General features: G+C 40.4%; 1 pseudogene; it reads left to right on the top strand.

The window, feature by feature from the left end:
- The first annotated feature begins 2,693 nt into the window (after window positions 1–2,693).
- On the top strand, window positions 2,694–3,959 carry LOC100597330 (annotated as a pseudogene).
- The last annotated feature ends 2,162 nt before the right edge of the window (window positions 3,960–6,121 follow it).

The raw sequence follows: 6,121 nt of genomic DNA, 5'->3' as shown, positions 1-6,121 counted from the left end.
CTACTTCTTTCTGGCCTCCATGGTTTTTCCAGGGAGAAACTCACTGCTATTCAAATTGTTTTCCCCTATATATAAGGTGTCATGGCTGCTTTCAACACTTTGTCTTTAGTTTTCATAATTTTAATTATGGTATGTCTTCCTGTGTATTATTTTATTATCTTGTTTGGGGTTCACTCAACTTCATGAATTTGTAGTTTTATGTTTCTTGCTAAATGAGGGAAGTTTTCAGCCATTAGTTCTTTAAGTACTTTTTCATCCCTGCCCTCATTTTTCTCTTCTTCCAGGACTTCAATGGCACAAATATTACATTTAAAAAATACTTCCAAAGGTTCCTGAAGCATGTTCACTTTTTTCAAGTCTTTTTTTCTCTATGTTGTTCAGATTGAGTAATTTGCATTGTTAGCTCTTTCTGGTCATCATTTCTTTCCTCTATTTCCTCCATTCTGCTGTTGACCTTACTCACTGAGCTTTTTAAAATTTCAGTTACTATTATCTCTCAGTTCTAAATTTCAGTTTGGTTCTTCTTTATATCTTTCATTTATTTGTTGAGACATTCTTTTTCTTCGCTAAAGCTTTTTATTTATTTTTTTCATTTGTTTCAAGCCTGTTTGTAATTACTCATTGAAATATGTTTATAATGGCTGCTTTAAAATCTTTGTTAGGTAATTCTAGCACCTCTGTCATCTGTTGTTGGCAGCTGTTACTTTTTTTCATTCAGTAGAGACCTTCTGGTTGTTAGTGTGATGTGTGATTTTTTGTTGAAATCTGGACATTTTCATATTATGTTATGAGACTCTAAATCTTATTTAAATCTTCCCTTTTGATTGGACTTCTCTGACACCACTCTAGTAGTGGAAGGAGGGAGGTGTCACCTTGTTAATATCAGGTGGAATGGAAGTCTAGGTTCTCCAATTGGCCTTGTTGACACTTGAATGGGGCGGACTCCTTATTACTGCCAGGTGAGGGTGGGAATTCTGGCTCCCCACGTGGTCTCCATTGACACTGTGGTGGGGGTGGCCTCATTATTGCTGGGTGATGGTGAAACTCTTGATTCTTTAGTAGGCCTCCTCTAACACTACCTCAGTGGGGTGAGGAGGGTGCCTCATTACAGCTTGATGGGGGTAGAAGTTCTGGCTCCTTGTGTGGTTTTTACTCACACTGCAGGGAGGAGGAGATCATGTTATTGGCCAGTTGTATGAATGTCATGGCTCCCTACTTGGCTTTCTTTGATACCACTCTGGTGAGGGGGTTGGAGCACCTCATTACTGTCTCATGAGGGTGGAAGTGTAGGCTCCCCACGTGGCCTTCATTGGTGTGGATGGGAGTGAAGCAACAGCTTTTTCCATGGGGTTAGGTTGGAATAGAGCACTTCTTGTCTAAAAATTTTCTGTCTGACCAGGCCACTCTTTTCCTGGCCTTCAGCTAGAGAGAACAAGCTTTTGTTCAGGCTATTTTGCCCATGCATGTTGGTGTTTTCATGTTTCTGGCTTCTTCAGCTGCAGGTCTCAGATATATTAGGCAAAAATGAATTCCAAGGAACACATGACCATGTTGTTCTTTGGATTTTGATGTTTCTAGCAAGCAATCTTCTCTCCACCTTTCAGAGTCTTCCTGTGTTTGCCTTACATATTATGTCCAGAGTTTTTAGTTTTACCTAATAGGTGGAATAAGGAAAAGTACATTTATTTCATCTTCCTGGAATAATGTGTCTTACAGAAAAGATCTTTTATTTGCTGCTGAGGTTAGGAGTTTTAGTGGATGAGAATGGGGTAGTTGAGGGGAGGAGGAAGAGAAAGGGGAGGAAAGAAAAACAGGTTCTACCACTCCTAAAAATGAGTCCTGATTGAATATTTGTTCATTCATTCATCATTCAGCAAACGTTTATAACTCAACACTGTATGCCTAGGAGTGAAATTGGTGCTAGGAACACAAGGATAAGTAAGATTAATTTTTGCTTATTAGGAGTTTGAAATCTAGTCTTGTAGAGGCTAACACCCAAATAAGCAAATTATTACATGTTGTAGTAAGTGAACTGTGTCCTGAAGTATGAGTAGAAGTTCTCAAGGTTATCTAAAAAAAGATGATTTAGACAAAAGAAATGGCTTGTTTGAAGGCAAGGAAGCATAAAATTTTTATGGATTTAAAGAATGGCATACATTGATGTGAAAAGAGTAAGGGGTTCTTATGAGTTAATGGTGGGAGATTAGACTGAAAATATTGGTTAGGACTAGATTGTTGAAGGCTTTAATATATTGTCATGCCTAGGGTGTTTTACACATTTTTTTTTTTTTGACAGGATCTCACTCTGTTGCCCAGGCTGGGGTGCAGTGGCATGCTCTAGGCTCACTGCAGCTCTGACCTCCCAGGCCCAGGTGATCTCTCCACCTCAGCCTCCCTAGTTGCTGGGACTACAAGCACACGCCACTATGCCTGGCTAATTTTTTGTATTTTTTGTACAGATGGAGTTTTGCCATGTTGCTCAGGCTTGTCTTGAACTCCTAGGCTCAAGCAATCCACCCACCTTGGCCTCCCAAAGGGCTGGGATTACTGGTGTGAGCCACTGTGTCTGGCTGATATTTTACACTTTCTGCAGGCAATGGAGAATAATCTCTAAACTATTTTAGTGGATATTTAAAATAATGACTTTTGGGCACAGCCTGAGACCTGTCCTCTCGCTTTCCTCCTTAGACAGCATGAGCTTCACCATTTGCTTCACCACCTTCTCTACCAACTACCAGTCCCTGGGCTCCATCCAATCACCCAGCCACAGCGTCCAGCCTGCCAGCAGTGTGGTTAGCCTCTATGCAGGTGCCAGGGGCTTGGGCTCCTGGATCTTTGTGTCCCCACCAGCTTCTGGGGCCACTGGGGGTCTGGAGGCCTGGTCATAGGGATGGCCAGGGCTCTGGTGGGAATGCGGGGCATCCAGAACGAGGGGACCATTCAAAGCCTGAACAGCCACCAGGCCTCCTACCTGGACAGAGTGAGGAGCTAGGATATTGAGAATCAGAGGCTGGAGAACAAAATTTGGGAAAACTTGGAGAAGAAGGTAAGAGACTGGGGGCATTACTTCAAGACTATCGAGGACCTGAGGGCTCAGATCTTTGCAAATTCTATGAACAATGGCCACATCATTCTGCAGATTGACAAAGCCCATCTTGCTGCTAATGACTTTAGAGTCAAATATGAGACAGAACTGGCCTTTCACCAGTCTGTGAAGAGCGACATTCATGGGCTCCACAAAGTCGTCAGTGACGCCAATGTCACTCAGCTGCAGCTGGAGGCAGAGATCAAGGCTCTCAAGGAGGAACTGCTCTTCATGAAGAACCATGAAGAGGAAGTAAAAGGCCTACTAGCCCAGATTGCCAGCATTGGGTTGACTGTGAAGGTAGATGCCCCCAAATCTCAGGACCTTAGCAAGATCGTGGCAGACATCTGGGCCTAGTACAACAAGCTGGATCTGAAGAACCGAGAGGAGCTGGACAAGTACTGGTCCCAGGAGATTGAGGAGAGCACCACAGTGGTCACCACGCAGTCCACCAAGATCAGAGCTGCTGAGATGACACTCATGGAGCTAAGATGTACAGTTCAGTCCTTGGAGATTGACCTGTACTTGGCAAGAAATCTGAAGGCTTGCTTGGAGAACAACCTGAGAGAAGTGGAGGCCTGCCACTCCATGCAGATAGAGCAGCTAAACCCGGTCCTGAGGCACTTGGAGTCAGAGCTGGCACAGACCTGGGCAGAGGGGCACACAAGTACAGGCCCACAAGTACAGGCCCTGCTGAATATCAAGGTCAAGCTGGAGGCTGAGCTGCCTGCTGGAATATGGGGAGGACTTCAATCTCAGTGATGCCCTGGACAGGAGCAATTCCATGCAAACCATCCAACAGACCACTGCGTGCAGGACAGTGGATGGCAAAGTGGTGTCTGAGACCAACACCACCAAAGTTCTGAGGCATTGAGCCAGCAGAAACAGGGTACCCTTTGGGGAGCAGTAGTCCAATAAAAAGTTTAGAGGTCAAAAAATAAAATTAAATAAAATAATGACTTTTTAATGTTTGTATCTATGTCTATGCATATCTTTTAATATCCTTTTACATGTGTTGGATGTAAGACTTGCCACTCTGCCTTCATCTATCTTTTCCTTTCTACCTAATCCTGTATGACAGCTGTGGCTAGAAATAGAGGAGAGAGATGTTTGGCTAAACATCTAGAGTTACTAGATAGAAATGTGTAAATCTACCAGATACACAAGTGGAGCTCAGGATGAAGCTATTGTTTCAAATCTGCTCTCACAGACAGTGCTGTTGTCACTGGTTGTGAGTGTGTGTTTAAATGTAGTAGCATCCAGTTAATCCTAATAGTCACCTCACAGTTCCTTCATCCCCTTACAGTCATTTCAGCCTACTTATCAACAATAGCTTTTCATAGAATCTACTAGAATTATACACTGATGGGACTATATTAATCTTAGGAAATGAAATACTCATATTTTATCCAGGAAACTGATGTATTAGGCCACTCTTGCATTGCTATAAATAAATACCTGAGATTGGGTAATTTATAAAGAAAAGAGATTTAATTGGCTTCTGGTTCTGCAGGCCGTACAAGAATGGCATCCGTATCTGCTTGGCTTCTGGGAAGCCTCAGGGAGCTTTTACTCATGGCAGAAGGTGAAGTGGGAACAGGCATGTCACATGGCCAGAGCAGGACAAGAGAGAGAAAGAGTGGGAGGTGCCGTACACTTTTCAACAAACAGATCTCATGTGGACTCACTCAGTGCCAAGGTGATGGCACCAAACAATTCATGAGGGATATGCCCCCACGATCCAAACATCTCCCACTAGGCCCCACTCTAACACTGGAGATTACATTTCAACATGAGATCCAAACCATATCAATGGGAATATATGGTTCTGGCTCATGTTAAAATAAATAAAATAATTTTGATCATGCAGAGTGTTATGTTAATTTTCATTGTTTTCTTCTTCTCATTTGCATCTATGGTCATTATCTTTCCTTGCCTTCAATATTAGTATCTGTAAACTTTCTCTCTTCTGGAATAGCATGTATTCAAACCTTACGATATCCCTAATGTATTGGTGTATTTTTAAAAAGCCCATATACAATAACACTTTATTTTTATGATGTCTAAATCTTTTATTTAAAGACATCTGGTATGTTTGGCTCAGCGGACAAAATATGACAGTGCTGAAAAGTAGTATTAGCAATTCTTATGACTTTCTACATATTTTAAGATGTTTAAGGCAGAAATTACATACTGTGGTGGATAGAGTAGCAGACTAAGAAAAATTTATCACTGACATGCTATTACTTACTTTTTTGTGACCCTGAGAAAACCAGTAGCCTTTTCTATGATTCTGATTTTTAACCACAATTTTATAGCTATGAAAGAAGAAAACAATTTTTCCAAATATCTTCACAATAGGAATACTGAGATTTCAAGAATAATTCTTTGTGTGATTTTTTAAAATGTAGCATAATCTATTGCTACTGTTAGTGTTTCCAAAGTGGCAAACTTGAATTCAATTTCTTGTAATAAGTAAAAACATGTCCTTTATATGGCCAGTGGTAACTTTTTGGTTTGAACTGCTATGTGAATTAGGAATAAAAATATAATATTGGATTGAACTTCAACTTATCACAAAAATTCTTTAACTATTAAGATATTTTAGGTATTAAAATTCAATTAGTATTAATCTAAATTTGAAAAATTATAATAATATTTCAATTATGTTTAGCTGCTTATAGTTTTAATTCAGAGACATTAGTTGATTAAATACTGTCTCTGTAACTAGGCCTTGATAAATAATGCTATTGTGTGTGACATGGATAAGAATCAGGTCACAGTTTATTATTTCAGCTTGTGTGCACTGTCCTTTGCTGAAGAGAAAACATCATCTTGGTTCAAATGATCAGTACCTTGCTAATTTATTAGTGATTTATTTTCCTTAAACTTTGAAAGTCTTTTTGTTATATTTGCTGCGGGTAGGGTAAATAAATTTGTACTCACACACCAGATTATCTCAGATGTGACTGATTCTGGCTACTTCTTTGATTTATGGAATGATTAATTTCATTATGAATATTTCACAATCATCTG

This window comes from Nomascus leucogenys, chromosome 17, assembly GCF_006542625.1.
Source record: "Nomascus leucogenys isolate Asia chromosome 17, Asia_NLE_v1, whole genome shotgun sequence".
NCBI lineage: Eukaryota > Metazoa > Chordata > Mammalia > Primates > Hylobatidae > Nomascus > Nomascus leucogenys.
Note: the sequence above shows the minus strand (reverse complement) of the source record. Positions and strands in the feature narration are given on the sequence as shown.